The sequence below is a fragment of the Notamacropus eugenii genome, assembly GCF_028372415.1.
Source record: "Notamacropus eugenii isolate mMacEug1 chromosome Y unlocalized genomic scaffold, mMacEug1.pri_v2 SUPER_Y_unloc_2, whole genome shotgun sequence".
Classification (NCBI taxonomy): Eukaryota; Metazoa; Chordata; class Mammalia; order Diprotodontia; family Macropodidae; genus Notamacropus; species Notamacropus eugenii.
In genome coordinates this window covers 302,887-322,139 of record NW_027325120.1, presented here as the reverse complement: position 1 = coordinate 322,139, position 19,253 = coordinate 302,887, and the positions used below count along the sequence as shown (strand labels likewise).

Genomic DNA, 19,253 nt, shown 5'->3' with positions numbered 1-19,253 from the left:
GAGGCCAGAGCTATGGCAAGGCCCTTCTCCCTCCCTGGCTAACTGAAAAAACCCTGTCACTGACCTTTGGCGGCTGTGAATTGGGGCATCTAGGGACCCACTGCGGCTGCGACTGGGGATTCTACCGCGAAGTGTCTTCCTCCCAGAGTCTCGCCATGCTGCATGAGCAATGGTGGGCTGGGCTCCACGGTCCACTCTGCATCAGGTGCAACCGATGATTTCCGTGGGCCTTTCAGGTCACCTAGGGCTGGAAATCTTCTCCACTCTGTTGTTGTCCACTTCTGCTACTGAAAAATTTGTTTTACCCTCTCTACAGATATTGTATGGGCTGTGGGGGGAGGGAGGGCTGCGTATGTGTGTCTTTCTGCTCTGCCATCTTGGCTCCACCCCTGTTTGTCATTTCTTATAGGACAATAGTGTTCACTTACATTTCTGTACCACAACTTGTTCAGCTATACCCCAATTTGGGCACTTGCTCAATTTACAGTTCATCGTCACCAGGAAAATAGTTGCTATAAATATTTTTATACATGTGTATCCTTTTCCCCATTTTTATGGTCTCCTTGGGATACGGCCCTATAATCGATATTGCTGGGTCAAAGGGTATGTATATTTTTCTTGCCTTTTGGGCCTAGTTCCAAATTACTCTCCAGAATTGTTGAATCAGTTCATAGCTCCACGACTTTTATGAATTTCTGATGAAGCACTGAATTATGAGGGTATTTGCACTTGGGTGCTAAAAAGTATATATGTATTCTGAGGTGGTATTTTACTTTGAGGCTTACTCTTTGGGAGAAGATTCCTGTGCCACATGAGACTCTGGGTGGCCATTTAGGAGTCCCTTGGTTTTGAAACCCAGATATTGGTGCTACTCCCTCTCGTATTTATGCATGTATGTAATGGTCAGAGAGTTGGATCTGTCTGTTGACCTGTCATGTATGTATTGCTTATGGTCAGACAGTTAGGCCTGTCTTTTGGTCTTTATTGCTCTGCTTGTATTTTCTCCGTTGGTGAATATAATTAAAGTAGATTGTTGATCCCTCAAAAGTTGCCTTCACTTTAAAAAAGCAGATCTAAGAACCTGTACCCTAGGACTTTCTATGTATGCTGGGATGCTTGCTGTTTCAAGCATTTCAAATGCCTACCCAGTATGAAATACCTGAGTGTATACTTACCAAAATATTCATGGAAACTGTAACACATCAAATAAGAGAAACTTTTTATACAAATAAACAGATTAGATAATTGAAATATTATATATTGTTCCTTGTAAGGTCAATATGACTTCTAAAAATTACAATTTCACTTCATTTGTTCAATGTCATCCTAATTAAATTACTAAATATTTCCTTTATGGAGTTAGAAATGATAACCACAATGCTCATTTGGAAGAGAACAAAGATCAGAACCTTGAAAGTAGCCAGGAAAATATGAGATAAAGGATCTAGATTCATCAGTATTAGACCTTAAATAATATTATAAGGGAGAATATTATTGAATTAAAAAAGGATAAATTCAAATAATATCAATTAAGGTTTTCTTGTATATGTAAAAATGTTTGTAGCCAAGAATAGTGGGAAATGCAGAAAAGTGAGGGAAAAAACTATCAGGTAGAATATGATTGGATTGGAATACTGTTGTGGCATAGGAAATTGTGAGCTGTTTGATTTAGGAAACAAAAACATGGAAAGACTTGAACCTATGAAGGAAGATTCAACCCACGTACAGAAAAGTAGATGACAAGTAGAACTAAGCATAGTACCATCTTACATATATGTGTATGAGTGTTTATATGAATAACTATGTGTGTGTGTGCACGTATATACATATATATGTATACCTCTATCTTTAGGGTTGGAAGAGAAGGGAAGGATGGGAAAATAAAGTAAAAAATACACAGCAAAGAGAAAAGAAAAGCAACAAGGAAAAAAAGAAAATCTTGGTAGCTTTGAAAATTCAATGTGTACCATTTACTACATATATTTTATAGAAATGGAAAAGTATTGTCCTATATTGAATTCTCTCTTATGGTCTACTTTATAGATGGTGATTTTTTTCTTTTCTCATTTTTTTCTTTAAAACATTATGAAAAACATAAACAAAGGAAACAAAGCAAACAAAACGAATGATTCTCCGATGGGGGAAGGAAGAAAGAAGTAGAATAAATGACAGCAACACTAGGAAACCAAAATTATAACTTTTCTTGTTCTTTCTGTATGATCTCAAGGTGGGAGAATTATTTACTTGTAGGTACTAATCAAGAAACCTACTTATTTCTTCTATCTAGTTGGGAATTTTAATACGTTTTAATTTACTGTATTTTTTTTCACTTTTTTAAACACTATTACCACTATGTATGTTGCTTCACACTCCCATCTCAGCCTGACCTCGTTGCTTAAAATATCACATTTCTAATCCATATATGCTCAAAGAAAATAATTTTACATATAAGTTTTCTGCAAATATATGTGGTTTATTCTATAAAGATAGTAAGTTACCTTATTGGCAAGAGGTGACCAACTTCTTTTTCAGTTTTCTAGAGTTAAGATTGGCTATAGAAGCCATTGAACCTAGTTCATAAGTCTTCAGAGTGTTATTTTTTATTGTCATCATTCAATCTGCTATCCTTCATCATTGTATGGGTGAATTCTTCTCATTCACTTCTCAATCTCCCTCTATCCGTCTCTCTCTCTCTCTTTCTCCCTCTTTTAGCAAACCCCATTTACCATTATTTCTTTTAACAAAAATGGAGTATGGGGGTGGAGCCACGATGCAGGAGTGAGAGCAACGACTCACCTAAAGCTCTTAGACAAACTCCTTCAGATACCTCTAAAAAGAGAATATGACCAAATTTTGGAGTTGCAGAATCTAATAGGAGACAGACTGTGGCAGATTCAAAGCCCAGCACAATCTGGAAGGTCCACGGGAAGGATCTGTTCCACTGGGTTGAGCCCACAGTGCAGAGCGCAGCTTGTCCAGGGCCCTGTGAAACCTGAGAAACCAGCAGGCAGAACCAGCAGAGCCACAGCCCAGGGTTAGAGACCAGCAGAGCTGAGGAAGTGACAGCCGCTGAGCACCAGATATCAGCTGCAGCAGCTCTTGAGACTTTCAGCCCAAAGATTAAACATCTGTAAGTCACCTACTTGAACTTCCAGGAGCCAGGATGGCGGAGTGATTATTAAATGCTCTCTCCTCCCCGCTTGATGACCCTGAAAGAACCATAAACTATTTCCCCCAAAAATCCTGGATCAGTGGGAACAGCAGAGGAAGCAAATAGTCTCATAACACCTCAGGCTAGGAAAATGTCTAAGGGGGAATTCCTCCTACTATGGCAGAGGCAAAGTGGAAGAAAAGGGGCCCCAGGGCAGAGGAAACTTGCATTAGGGTTCAGGCAAACCTCAGCACCAGGAGAGGAGATCCAGGAGGGGTGGAAACTCGAACGAAGATTTAAGCATGCCTCAGCACACCAGGGGAAATGGGAAGACAATAGGGCAGCTATGATCACTATCTCCTGAGATTACCTTTGCCTCAGTTCAGCTGAGGAGATCTCCCGTGACAAAACCACCCCTCTCCCACACTTAACAAGGTAAGCCCAGGGCTGATCAGGGAAACAAAAACAAAACCTGCTCTTAACTTTTTCACACAAGTCAGCTCAACACCAAGTTCTGCAGCTTCTAACTGGAAGAACCAGAAGCTACAACACACAACCACCAGCATGAACAAGAAAAAGCAAACGAAGGAAGAAAAAAACATAGAATCATTCTATGGAGACGAAGACCAAAACACAAATACCAAAGAGGTCAGTGGTGAGACTGAACTTCCATCTGAAACTTCACTAGAAACTACAAACTGTTTGCATGCACAAACAGCTCTCCTGGAACAGCTGAGGAAGGAAATAGAAGAGAAAGGGGCCAATGATTTTTAAAGGACAAAAAATAATTCACTATTGAGAACATCTCTTTGAAAAGGAAAATTGAACGAACGGTAAAGGAAGTACAAAAATTAATTGGAGATAATAATTCCTTAAAAGGAACAATTGGACAGATAGAAAAGGAAGCACAAAACCTAACTGGGAAAACTGGACAAATGGAAAAGGAAGGACAAAAATAAACCAGAGAAAATAACTCCTTAAAAGGAAAAATTGGACAGATGGAAAAGGAGATGCAAAAGTTAACTGAAGAAGACAATTTGATAAAGACTAGAATTTGGTAAGAAGAAACTAATGACTCTATGAGACAGCTAGGATCAGTCAAACAAAATCTGAAGAATGAAAAGATAGAAGAAAATGTAAAATATCTAACTTGAAAAACAACTGACCTAGAAAATAGGTCCAGGAGAGAAAAGTTAAGAATTATTGGTCAGCCAGAAAACCACGAAAAGGAAAAGAGCCTGGACAATATCTTCCAGGTAATCATCAAGGAAAACTGCCCAGAAGTGCTAGCTTTAGAGGGCAACATGGTCATCGAAAGAATCCACCGTTCACCTCCCAACAGGGATCCCACACTCAAAACCCCAAGAAATGTCGTTGCCAAATTCGAGAAATATTAAGTGAAGGGGAAAATACTACTGGTAGCCAGAAAGAAATCATTCAAATATCAAGGAGCTACAGTCAGGATCACACAGGACCATGCAGCTTCTACATTAAAAGACTGAAGGAATTGGAAACCAATATTGTATAAGGCAAAGGAGTTGGGACTACAACCAAGGATCAACTACCCAGCAAAGTTCAGCATAACGTTTTAGGCAAGGAGATCGTCATTCAACGAAGTAAAGGATTTCCAGACCTTCCTGACGAAAACGCCAGAACTTAAAGGAAAATTGGATCTTCAAACGCAGGTCTCAAGAGAGGCATAAAAAGTTAACCGGGGGGGGGGGGGGTCCGGACAGAACAAACAAAAAAACTTGTTACTCAATTTGGGCAAACTGTTTACTTCCCTATAAGGGAAGATGGTACCTGTTAATCTTGAGAATTCTGCATCTGTTATGAAATATAAAAGGGATATACATAGAGGCAATGGGTATAAAGTAAATGATGTTCCGTTAAAATATGATTTAAGTATGCGAAGGGATTGTAACAGGAGGTGTGAAAAAGGAGGAAGCAGAAAATGGTAAATTACATCACAGGAAGAAGTACAAAATTATAGTAGAGAGAAAGAGGGGAGGGAGATGAGGATTAGTTGAGAGGTACTCTCATCTGAGTTGGCTCAGGGAGGGAACAACAAACTTAAGTACATAATCCTAACCAGCTCTACAGACAGTAGAAGGAAATGGGAGAAGAAAGGGGAGGGAAGCTAAAAAGGAGGAAAGAAGCAGTAAGGGTAAAGGCGAGTAAAAGGGAGGGCGTCTAAAAGAAGGAAGGGAAGGCTGCAGCAGGTGGTGGTAAAAAGTGTAAACTGTTGAGGAGGGGAAGGGAGACAGGAGAGCTAAAAGCACAAATGGCGGGAAAAAGGATGGAGGGAAATACACAGATTGTAATCAAAATTGTGAATGTGAATGGAAGGAACTCTCCCATAAAACCGAGATGGAAAACAGAATGGATTAAAAGCCATAATCCAACAATATGTTGTCTAGAAGAAACACATTTGAAACTGGGGAATACACACAGGATAAAAGTCAAAGGTTGGAGCAGAATATATTGTACTTCAGCTGATGGAAGAAAAACAGGAGTAGCAATCCTTATCTCAGACAAAGCAAAAGCAGAAATAGATCTAATCAAAAGAGATAAGGACGGAAAATACATCCTTCTAAAAAGCACCATAGACAATGAAGCAATATCATCACTAATCATGTATGCTGCAAGTAGTGTAGCGCATTTAGAATTCTTAGAAGGGAGGCTGGGGGAGTTGAAGGAAGAAATAGAGAGCAAAACTCTACTAGTGGGGGACCTCAGCCTCCTCCTCTCTGAACTTGATAAATCTAACCTCAAATAAACAACAAAGAGTTTAAGGAGGCAAATAAAACTCTGGATAAGGTAGATATGATAGATCTCTGGAGAAAACTGAATGAGAAGAGAAGATTAGAATAGATTTTTCTCAGGGGTACATGGCACATATACAAAAATTGCCCATGTACTAGGACATAAAAGCCTCACAATCCAGTATAGAAAGGCAGAGATAATCAATGCATCCTTCTCAGATCATAATGCAATAAAAGGTATATGTAATAAAAGGTCATGGAAAGAAAAAAAATCAATGGGAAAATCAATAATCTAATCCTAAAGAAGGAGTGAGTTAAACAATAAATCATTAAAACTATCAACAACTTCATTCAAGAGAATGAAAATAACGAGACAACCTACCAAATGTTATGGGATACTGTAAAAGCAATTCTTAGGGGAAGTTTTATATCTTTGAAGGCCTTCATAAATGAAATGGAGAAAGAGGAGATTAATGACTTTCGCATGCAGCTGATAAAGCTAGAAAAAAATAAACTGAAAATTGAAAAGTAAATATGAAATTAGGAATAATGAAAACCAAAGGAGATATTAATCAAATTGAAATTAAGAAAACTATTGAATTAATAAATAAAATGAATAGTTGGAATTATAAAAAAACTAACAAAATTGATAAACCTTTGGTCAATTTGATTTAAAAAAATGAAAGAAGAAAATCAAATTACTAATATCAAAAATGAAAGGAGGGAACTCACCTCCAATGAGGAAGAAATTAGAACAGTAATTAGAAATTACTTTGCCCAACGTTTCCCAACAAACACGATAATCTAAATGAGATGAATGAGTATTTTCAAAAATACCAATTGTTCACATTAACAAGGAAGAGGAAGTCCAATACTTAAGCAACCCCGTTTCAGAAAGAGAAATTGAAGAAGCCAACAATGAATTCTCTAGGAAAATATCTCCAGGGAGAGATGGATTTGCAAGTGATTTCTACCAATCATTTAAAAACAGTTATTTCCAATTCTACACAGACCATTTTTGAAAATTGGGGAAGAGGGAGTCCTCCCAAATTCTTTCTGTGATACAAATATGATTTTGATTCCTACATTAGGAAAAGACAAAACAGAGAAAGAAAACTATGTACCAATTTCTCTAATGAATATAGATGCAAAAATTTTAAATTAGATTTCAGCAAAACAAATACATCATCTTATCAGGAGAATAACACATTTGATCAAGTTGGATCCATACCCGGAATGCAGGGCTGGTTCAATATTAGGAAAACTATTAGTATTATCGATCACACCAACAACAAAACGAAACAAACTACATGATTATCTCAAGAGATGTGGAAAAAGCTTTTGAGAAAATACGACACCCATTCCTATTAAAAACACTGGGGAACATAGGAATAAAGGGAACTTTCCATAAAATAATAAGCAGTATCTACCTAAAACCTTCAGGAAGCATTATATGCAATGGAGATGAGCTAGATATATTTCCAGTAAAATAAGGGGTGAAACAATGATGTCCATTATCACCACTATTACTCAGTATGGTAGTAGAAATGTTAGCTGTAGCAATTAGAAAAGATAAAGAAATTGAAGGAATAAGAATAGCCAAAGAAGAAACTAAGTTATCACTCTTTGCAGATGATATGATGATATACTAAGAGAATCCCAGAGATTCAAGTAAAAAACTACTTGAAATAAGAAACAACTTTGGCAAAGTTGCAGGTTAAAAAATAAACCCTCATAAACCTTCTGCATGCCTATACATTAAAGTACAACAGCAAGAGATAGAAAGAGAAATCCCATTTAAAGCTACGGTAGGCACTATAAAATACTTGAAAGTTTACACGCCAAAAAAAAAACAAACCCAGGGATTATATGAGCACAATTACAAGACACGTTTTGCACAAATAAAGTCATATTTAAGTAAGTGGAAAAACATCAGTTGTTCATGGGTAGGCTGACCTAATATACTTAAAATGATAATTCTACCTAAATTAATTGACTTATTTAGTGCCATACCAATTAAACTATCAGATACTTATTTTTTCTGGAGCTGAATAAAATAATATCAAGATTCATCTAAAAGAACAAAATATCCAGAACACCAAAGGGACTCATGAAAAGAAATGCGAGGGAAGGTGGCCTAGCGCTACCAGATCTCAAATTGTATTATAAAGCAAATTATCAGAACCACTTGGTACTGGCTAAGAAACAAAAGGGTAGACAAGCGGAATAGACTAGGCACTCAAGACACAGTAGGCAGGGAACATAGGAACCTTCTGTTTGATAAACCCAAGGACCCCAGCTTCTGGGATAAGAACTCACTGTTCGACAAAAATTGCTGGGAAAACTAGATAACAGTGTGGCGGAAACAAGGCATAGACCCATGCCTGAAAGCATACACAAGGATGAAGTCCAAGTCGGTACATGATCTAGGTATAAAGATTGATACTGTGAACAAACTGGAGGAGCAAGGAATAGTGTACTTATCAGATTTATGGAGAAGGGAAAAATTTTTGACTAAAGAAGAGATAGAAAGCTATTATGAAATGAAAGATGAATAATTTTGATTACGTTAAACTGAAAAGTTTTTGCACAACCAAACCCAATGCAACCAAAATTCAGGATGCAGTAAATTGGGAAAGAATTTTTACAATAATCTCGGGGATAAAGGCCTCATTTTTAGGATATATAGAGAACTGAGTGAAATGTACAACAACACAAGTCATTCCCCAATTGGTAAATGGTCAAAAGATATGAACAGGCAGTTTTCAGAGGAACAAATTAAAGTTATGAAAAAATTTCATTCATATGAAAAAATGCTCTAAAGTACTTAGAGATGCAAATCAAAACCACTCTGAGGTGCCACATCACACCTATTAGATTGGTAAACATGACAGAACAGGAAAATGATAAATGTTGGAGAGGATGTGGGAGAGTTGGAACACTAATTCATTGTTGGTGGAGCTGTGAGCTCATCCAACCATTATGGAGAGCTGTTTTAAACTATGTCCAAAGGAGTACAATAATGTTCATAGCCTTTGACCCAGAAATATCACTTCTAGGACTCTACACCCAAGAGATCATAAAAAAGAGAAAGGGTCCCATATGTACAAAAATATTTATAGCAGCACACTTTGTACTTGCCAAGAACTGGAAATCAAGGGGATGCCCATCAATTGGAGAATGGCTGAATAAATTATGGTATATGAATATAACGGAGTACTATTGCACCACAAGAAAATGATGGACAACAAGATTTCAGAGAGGCCTGGAGGGATTTATATTCTCTGATGCTGAGAGAAAGGAGCCGAACACGGAGAACTTTGTGCACAGCAACGACTCCAGTGTGCGACAGTTTTTTTCTGGTAGACTTGGAACTTTGTAACAACGCAAGAACTTAAAAAATTCGCAATTGTCTTCTAAGGCAAAATGCCTTCGACACTCAAAGAAAGAACTATGGAATTCATTAGCAGAGTGTAGCAGATCGTGTGTGTGTGTGTGTGTGTGTGTGTGTGTGTGTGTGTATTATGTTTTGATTTGTGATTTGATTTCTTCCATTTATTTTAGTTCATCTACATAGCATGACTATAGTGAAAATGTTTTCAATAGGAAAGTGTGCGTAGATCCTGTGTAGAATCGTATACCATCTTGCAGAGGGAGGGGGGTGGAGGGGATAGGTAGGGGGGAAAATATCTAAGTTTTATGGTAGTGATTATAGAGTGTCAATATAAATAAATAAATAAATTTTAAAAAATCAGCAATTCTTTTGCAGTCAGCATCCACAAACCTCTTTTCAGTTACCTTCAAGTGCTGATTCACTGGCCCCTTCTGACTCTCACTAAATGCTTGAGCTTCTTGACATGGCTCCCTGGTTACTCACAGTTGTTCTTCTGACCCTTAATAGATTTCCAAGAGGGTCCATTCAACTTCGTCTGTGACTCTCATGAAGTTTTCATTTTAACTAAAACGTTCCCCTTCACTCTTTTCCTAACCAGGCTTTAGTATTTGATTTAGTCAAAATAATAATTAGACCAATGAATATGACATTTTCTGACACAGCCTGTCACATTGCAAAATATGGACAAATTTGATAGTATTTCAAAGTTTCGTTGTCAGTCCTTGAATGTGCATGCTATGAAATAGGTAACAACTGTTCATATTAGGGAAATGAATTTCTGACAAGAAAGTATTTAACACAAGGCAGCATAATGGTAAATAAAATTGTAACATAATAATTTCAGAAATTCATAAACTTTTGTTCGTCTCAGAAAGTACTAGGAGTTTTATCTGAAAATAAGCCAAAACTCAAAGGTTATTCTCAAAGGTTTAATTGGTATTTTGCTATCAGAATGGAATGAAATATGAAGAGAATTGAAGTCTGTGATTTATCTTTAGAAGAGTTTGTCTGGTTACATGTCCAATAATTATATTGAACCTAGATACAACCTTAGCTACACAGCTAAAAAACTTCTGTTTCACCCACCCCCAGAAAAAATTAAACAGGCATAATTTCACTATAATGTAGGAAAATAAAATTCATGGAGAACAAAAGATTCACAAAAGGACTCAAGAAAAATTTAATTGACATTTTAGGTATTCTTATTCATTGAAACAAAAGAGTTGTGGAAGATAATAAAATGTGTTGTCTCTGTCAAAACACATGACTATGATCACCAAGGTAGGAATTTTTAGTGATTCCTAGGGAACCACTTTCTTCCCCCAAAAAACTAAAGACAAGGGTTTATGGAAATGGTTTTGTATTTCATGCCAAAGCTTGAAGGTATGGCTTGGTTGCAAAGAAACAATTGAACTAATTTTGGAGAGCACTTTGGAACTCTATTAGATACTACCTTGGTATTCCTGTGACCATTTTGAGCTAGAAATTTTGACTGTCCAGGCCACTCATTAATCTCTTTACTCCAGACAGTGGGAAGAGAAGTAAAGCAATTAAAATGAATAATTTCTAAAAAGTGTTATAATAGTTATTGTCAAAAAAACCTAGGAATTTTTTAAAAAATAAAATAATGCTATATCTCTGATCATAGGCAAGTCACTTAATTTTAAGGTTTTAATCAGTCACTTTAATATATTTTTAAAAAATCATTGGACTGGCAGAACCAAGATGTATCACCACAGACTTGCTAGAGCTTTGCCCCCAAGCCCCGTCTAATACATGTAAAAATCACTCTAAACAAATTCTGTAGCTGAGGAACCCACCAAATGACAGAGTGTAGCAAATCACCAGCCCAAGACAGCTTGAAAGTTCTCTAAGAAGTGTCTATCATGCCACGGTGGGACCAGAGCATACCGCAGTGTGAGTCATGGCAGCACAGACAGAACTTGAGCAGGACTTGGGGGGACTGAATCTTTGCCGTAGTGACAGTTTCCAGACTTCACGACCCCAAAACACTAAGAACAAATTGGAAAGTCTATGGGAAAAAAAAAACCTGCGGGACCAGTGTGACCGTGTAGAATATATTGCAAGCAGCCAGAAACAATTCAGGTATTATGGAAATGCAATCAGGATAACACAAGATCTATCAGATTCTACATTAAGGGATCGTAGGTCTGGGAATATGACATTCCAGGGGTCAAAGGAGCTAGGTTTTAAACCAAGAATCAGCTACCCAGCAAAACTGAGTATAATACTTCAGGGGGAAAAATGATCATTCAATGAAATAGAGAACTTTCAAGAATTGTTGATGAAGAGACCATTGGTGAATAAAAAAAAAATGACTTACAAACACAAGAAACAAGAGAAGCATGAAAAGGTAAACAGGAAATAGAAATCATAAGGAACTTACTGAAGTTGCTCTGTTTACATTCTTAGAATGAAAAATTATATTTGAAACTCTTAAAATTTTCACAGTATATAAATTACTGAAGGGATTAGACACATATTGCCAGAGGGCACAGGGTAAGTTGAGATGATATCTAAAAAAATAAAATTAAGGAATGGGAGAGGAATATATTGGGAGAAGAAAGAGAGAAATAGAATGTGGCAAATTATGTCACATAAAAGACACAAGAAAAAACATTTACACTGAAGGAGAAAAGGGGCAAGTGAGAGAGAAAGAGTGAACCTTACTCTCATCACTTTTGGTTTAAGGAGGGAATAACATGCAAACTTAATTTGGTATGAAATCTATCTTGTACTACAGGAGAGTAAGGGAGGAGATAAATGAGGTGTAGGGATGTTATAGAATGGAGGGCAAAAGGAAGAAAGGGGTAATTAGTATTAAACACTTTAGAGGTGGGATAGGGTCAAAAGAGAGAATAGAATAAATGGGGGCAGAACAGAGTGGAGGGAAACATAGTTATTCTTTCAAAATATGACTGTAAGGTATAACTTATATTGAATTGCTTGTCTTCTCAATGAGAGTGCGTAGAGAGGGAGGAAAGGAGAGTAGTTGGAATTCAAAGTTTTAAAAACAAATGGTAAAGATTGTCTTTACATGCAAGTGGGAACTCAGACACACAGGTAGTGAGGTATAGAAATTTATCTAGTCCTACAAGAAAATAGAGGGGATAGGGATAGAAGAAGGGAAGAAGGGAAAGCAGACAATGGGAAGTGCTAATCAGAATGCACACTGTCTTGGGGTGGACGAGGGGAGAGATGGGGAGAAAATTTGGAACTCAAAATCTTGTGGAAGTATTGGTTGAAGATTAAAATAGGTAAATAATACTTTAAAAGGCATCCATAAATTAACATGAAATAAAAGAGTATTAAAAATAAATCATTGGGATTGCAGCCAGGATGGCAGTGTGGAAGGACGGACCTACTCTTAACTGCACCCTGAAAGCCCATAAAATACCTGTAAAAATGATTCTAAATAAATTCTAGAACAGTAGAAACCATAAAATGACAGAGTGAAAGAGATTTCCAGCTCAAGGCAGCCTGGGAGACCGACAGGAAAGGTCTATGACACTGGGCTCGGAGCAGAGTGCAGCTCAACCTTGGCCCCGTGGTGTAGCAGGAAAGGGAGAAGTGCAAGCTTCAGGGCATCAACACCAGCTGCTGCAGTTCCCAGATCCCTCAACCCCCAAATGTCAGAGACAGCTTCAAAGGTCAATGAGTAAGTTCTTTCCCTGAGTGAGAAGGGAGAAAGATCCAGTTCTAGCCTTGGGCCCAGGGCAGCAGAAGTCATTGCATCCATTTTTGGAGCCCTCAGCCTAAAGAACCTGGGGGAATTGAATCGCTTATCTGGATCTCCACATTGAGTGGTGGCCTGAGGGGAAGAAGAGTGCTGGCATGCTGGAGGTTGAGGCAATTGTGGAAATGGAACCCTGCTAGCAGATCCTGGGCAGAAAAGCCTGTGATTGTTCTCAGACCAGAGCCCAGGCCAGTAGAAGAGTCAACTGATATCCCTTGATTCTGTCACCTTGGAGGAACTAAAAATTTACCCTTCACTTGACAAAGAACTCAATAGTCAAGTAACTGGCCGGGAAAATACTCATGAAAAGGGAAAAATAAGATTGTAGGAGGGTACTTTCTTAGTGAACAGCTATTTTTCTCCATCCTTTCAGTTAAGAAAGAACAAAACATACTATTAGAGGAAGGTATCAAAGTCAAGACTTCTTTATCCAAATCCTTCAAAATAAATTTGCAAGGCTCTCGGGCCATGGAAGAGCTCAAAAATATTTTGAAAATCAAATAAGAGCGTTGGAGGAAAAATTGGGAAGAGAAAGGAGAGTGATTCAAGAAAATCATGAAAAGCGAGTCAACAGCTTGGTAAAGGAGAAAAAAAGTTCTGAAGAACAGAATACCTTTAACAATAGACTAACTCAAATGATAAAAAAGGTTGAGAAAGCCAATGAGGAGAAAAATGGTTTAAAAAACAGAATTATCCAAATGGATAAGGAAGTTCAAAAACCCACTGAAGAGAGTAGTTCTTTGAAAATTAGAATGGAGAAGAGGGGAGCTAATGACTTTATAAGAAACAAAGAAATTACAAAAAAAAAAACCCGAAAAGACCGAAAAAATTGAAGACAATGTGAAATATCTCACTGGAGAAACAACTGACCTGGAAAGTAGATCCAGGAGACAAAATTTAAAAATTATGGAGCTACATGAAAAGTATGATGAAAAAAAGAGCCCAGACATCGCCTTTCATGAAATTATCAAGTAAAACTGCCCTGTTATTGTAGAAGCAGAGAATAAGATAAATATTGAAAGAATCCACCAATCATCTCCTCCAAGACATCCAAAAAGAAAAACTACTAGGAATGTTGTAGCGATACTCCAGAATTGCCAGGTCAAGGAGTAAATATTACAAGAAGCCAGAAATCAACAATTCGAGTATTGTGGAAATACAACCAGGATAACAGAAGATCTAATATCTTATACATTAAGGGATCAAAGGGCTTAGAATATGATATTCCAAAAGTCAAAGAAAGTAGGATCAAATCTAAGAATTACCTACGCAGCAAAACTAAACATAATACTTCAGGGGGAAAAAAGATCATTCAATGAAATAGAGGACTTTCATGCCTTTTTGGTGAAAAGACCAGAGGTGAATAGAAAATTTGACTTTCAGATACAAGAATCAAGAGAAGCAAGAAGAGGCAATCAGGAAAGAGAAGTCATAAGGGGCTTACTAAAGTCGAACTGTTTACATTCCTACGTGGAAAAATCATATTTGTAACTCTGGAGACTTTGCCAGTATTTGTGTAGTTGGAGTGATTAGAAACATATAAGCAGAGGGCACAGGTTGAGTTGAATAAGAAGGAATGATATCTGAAAAATAAAATGAAGGTGTGAGAGAGGACTATATTGGGAGGAGGAAGGGAGAAATGGAATGGGGTAAATTATCTCTCACAAAAGAGGCGAGAAAAAGCTTTTCCAATGGAAAAGAAAAGGGGGGAGGTGAGAGGGAAAGAGTGAACCTTACTCTCTTCCTATTTGGTTTAAGGAGGGAATAACATGCACACTTAATCTGGTATGAAAATCTATCTTGCACTACAGGAAAGTAAGGGACAAGGAGATAAGTGGGGTATAGGGGGGATGGTAGAAAGAGGGGCAGATTGGGGGAAGGGGTATTGAGAATGCATGGTGTCTTGGGTTGGGAGGTGGGGAGAGATGGGGAAAAATTTGAACTCAAAATCTTGTGGAAATGAATGTTGAAAACTAAAATAAATTAATTTAAATTAAACAAAAGAAAAATAACACTAATTAGGTATTTGGATCTTTATAGGGCTTAAACAACACCACAAATGCTTAAGATTGATTTGGGCTAAGAAATCTTTATTGTCAAGGGCAAGTGGACAAGAAATTTTAAGCACTTACTGTATTTCAGGCAATATGACAGTATTTTTATGACAATAACTTTACAAATTTTAAATCATTTTGACCATAGCAAATGTAGTGATTGGGTGCTATCATTATCCATATTTGATAGATGAGGAAACTAAGGATGATATATGTTAACTGATTGTCCCAGGGTGATACAGATAATAAATGTCTTGGGCCACATTTGAACTCACACGTTTCTAGCTTCAGATACTGCATTAAACACCCACAAAATCAGCAGTTTTGATTTTCGTTCAGCATTCCTATTTTGTTAATATTTTCTTTATTTCCATTAATAATTTTGACATAAGATGTCATATATTTTTATATTTTGCTATTCCTATTTGTAATTTTGGCATAAAGTAGGCAACTAGGTGGAACACTGGAAAGAGTAACATACCTGATGTCAGGAAGATCTGAACTAAAATCTTGTCTCTGACATTTACTAACTGTGTGATTCTGGAAAGTCACATAATGGCTGTTTCCCACAGTTGTCATAGTTGTAAAAAGGAAATAATAATAATAGTATCACCTAACTCCTAGGTTTTTCATTATAATGATATAATACTTGAAAAGCACTTAGTTCAATGTCTTCCTCTTAGTATTATACAAAATATTATTGCTGTTTAATTATAGTCATAATTGTTGTTACTATAATTGTGTATTATAATTTTTATTATTTTCTGTAATTTTATTAAGCAACTAATCATGACTTGTGGCTTTCTTTAACTGAACAACGTAAATAGTTCATTTTTATTTTATAGCTATTTTTTTCCTTTCCTTGTTAACTGTATTTAAGATAAAATTAATGACATTTAATAAAGGTAGGACTCATGACAAATTGATTAATGAATTAGAAAGATGTTGTCATTGTAATGTTATAATTCTTATAAAAAATAAGAAAATATCAAAATATAACCCTTCATTGAGGTAGAATCTGGAATGTGAATCAATAGGGAAAAATAGTAGCTCATGGAGAGTTGAATGATGATCCCATCTACATATAAGAAAGGTCAGGTTTCCGATTGCACTTTATGATTTGAGAGCAGTCTGTACACAACAGGAGTTCTTGATCATGAAGGAGATGTTTTCTATTTCTGATAGATGTACCTGAAACTTCCATTTTCCTCAAAACACATCTGACTGATTATCTCATTCTTTCCTATAGTCCTTTAAACACTGAAGTTTGCCCCCTTACAAAGTACATAATAAAACTAAATAAGAAAGCATCCTTGACCTCTATTTTTGTAACACAATTCCCTACTCTTGGGACTTGGAGGAGATAGCAGAGCAAAGTCCCAAGATCTCTTGTAACTGTATAGTGAAAGAACACCATGCCGACATTCTAAAGTAGGCAAAAAGAACTCCTGTTCGATATTTTTCCTGACCCACTGAGTCCAGTTGAATGTGGCTTCTCACAGTCCTTGCAATCAAAGTTTAAATAAATATTGAGAAAACACTTACATGCTTCACATGTATAGTTTTATGCCATCCCCCCTTTTTGCATTCTCCACTCCACTATTTCACCCAAGTAAATTCTTGGTTGACATGAATTTCTTAGTATGAGTCTTTTTTGGATATTTTTTCCTCATTTCCTGTTTATTTGGGGGTTTGGGAGCGTCTCCTTTTCGATATGAAAAAGGCAGCAAGTTCAACACAAAACACAAACCTAGGAAGTGGGAGGGGGAAGAGCCCAAGGTAGAAATTGCAGAAGTGGAAAAGATGAGAGAAACTGAAGGAAAGATTTTATGATGAGAAAGGAAATGTCCTGTTGCAGCTTCTCCCTTCTTTTGGAGGGAATTGACTTTTGGGGGGAGTGGAAGAAAAGTCAAATCCTCCCCAAATGAGGGAGTTTTGAGAGTTTAAACAAGTCTCACTTCTCAGACTGGGAAGGGTGAGTGGATCCCAAAATGAGGGGAGGAAAAAGAGTTGAGGGGGGAAGCCCACCTGGCAGAGTGAGGCACAGACCCCTCCAAAGAAAAATGACCACTTGGTAGAGAAACCAAAACTGGCGGGGGGAATAATACTGTCAACACTTCCCTCAGAACTGGGGTAGAGAGGGAGAGAAATAAAGGGAGGGGGCACCTGGAGATGTGACAAGTTGGGGAGTATCTGGAGATGGTAGTTACACTAGAAAGCCTGGCTCCCCCAAAGGGACTTTCATGAAATGGAACACTCCATTTCCTCCCTTCCCCTCTAACACCCACCAAGAGAACTCTCTCCACTAGGAATATAACATTTTGCTCCCATTCTTCATCAATGGAAGCCAAATAGTCCTGGACCTTTCCTCTTGGTCATCATTTTAGTTCAGGGCACTTAGTGGGCACAAAGGCCCCTAAACTGAAGCTCTGGGTTGGAGACATTTTGCTTCTTGGAGAGAAATCTGACAGTGGGGAGGAAAGAGTATATTACTGGGGTGACAAGTCATAAGGAACGAAAAACAGGACAGAGAGCTCAGCACCCACAAAGAAGAGAAAAATAGGATGGAGGCAAAAAAATGCAAACCTTAGAGGAAAAGAGTGATGGGGAAAGAATATTGGGAGAAATGAGAAGACTTGAGGTGGCAGAGTATATCCCATAGGCCTCCTCCTCTGCCTCCTCACCGAAATCCTCCTCCTCTTCAGCAGTGGCATCCTGGTACTGTTGGCACTTAGAAACGAGATCATTCATCTTGCTCTCAGCCTCGGTGAACTCAATCTCGTCCATCCCTTGCCCTGTGTACTAGTGGAGGAAGGCGTTCCAGTGGAACATGGAAGAGAACTGCTCTGAGATGCGCTTGAAGAGCTTCTGGATGGCAGTGCTGTTGCCAATGAAGGTGACAGACATCTTGAGCCCACGGGGTGGGATATCACAGAGCGCAGTCTTGACGTTGTTGGGGATCCACTCAACATAATAGCTACTATTTTTGCTTTACACATTGAGCATTTGTTCGTCCACCTCCTTCATGGACATTCAACCACGGAAAACATCAGCAATGGTGAGATATCGCCCATGACGAGGATCGCATGCTGCCTTCATGTTCTTGGCATCAAAGACTTGCTGGGTGGGATCAGGCACAGTTAGGGTACGGTACCGCTGGCTCCCACGACTGGTGAGGGGGACAAAACTAGGCATGAAGAAGTGGAGTCGAGGGAAAGGACCATGTTTACGGCCAGCTTGTGGAGGTCAGCATTGAGTTGGCCATGAAAGCAAAAGCGAAGTTTACCACTCATGGTAGTAGACACTAGATGTTTAAGGTCACCAGAGGTTGGTGTGGTCAGCTTGAGGGTTTGGAAGCAGATATCATAGAGTGCTTCATTATCAATGCACTAGGTTTCATCTGTGTTTTCTACGAACTGGTGGACAGAGAGTGTGGCATTGTAGGGCTCAACCACGGTATCTGAGACTTTGGGTGTTTGAACCACACTAAAGGTATTCATGATTTGGTCAGGGAACTCTTTTCGGATCTTGCTGATGAGTAGGGTACCCATTCCTGAGCCTGTGAGTGGGTTAGCTGAAAGCCTTGCAGGCAATCACAGCCCTCTGCCTCCTTTCGTACCACGTCCGAGACTGAATCCACTGGCTCTGCCCCCTCAGTACAGTGGTCTTTGACCCAATTATTGCCTGTCCCGTATTGGCCAAAACCTAAGTTGTCTGGCCTGACTATCTGGCCAAAAGGTACAGAACGAACAGAATATATTAACATGCTAAGAAGATTGCCTCTATCCTAAAGATCTCATAGTCTCATCGTGTAAAGAGCGAAGAAGCAAGTAAAAATGGGATAAAACTTTACAGTTAAATGATCCAATCGGTTGAGTGGTACACAGGACAAACCTTAGGCAATAGGGTGCTGGACTTAGATCCAGAAAGAGAAGACAGAGAAACTGCCTCAGACACCTACTAGCGTCATTTCACCTCCCTCAGTCTCAGTTTCCTCATCTCTGAAATGGATATTATCACACCTAGTTATCAAGATTTTCCTCCAACTTCAATGAGATAATATATAAAAAAATTTTATAAGGTTTGAAGTGCTATGTAAGTATTATCATGAATGGTGTTGCTGCTATTTGTT

At 38.0% G+C, this 19,253-nt stretch overlaps 1 pseudogene; it reads right to left on the bottom strand.

The window, feature by feature from the left end:
• Positions 1-17,654: 17,654 nt before the first annotated feature.
• Positions 17,655-18,672, bottom strand: LOC140516983 (tubulin beta chain-like; annotated as a pseudogene).
• Between the last annotated feature and the right edge of the window lie 581 nt (positions 18,673-19,253).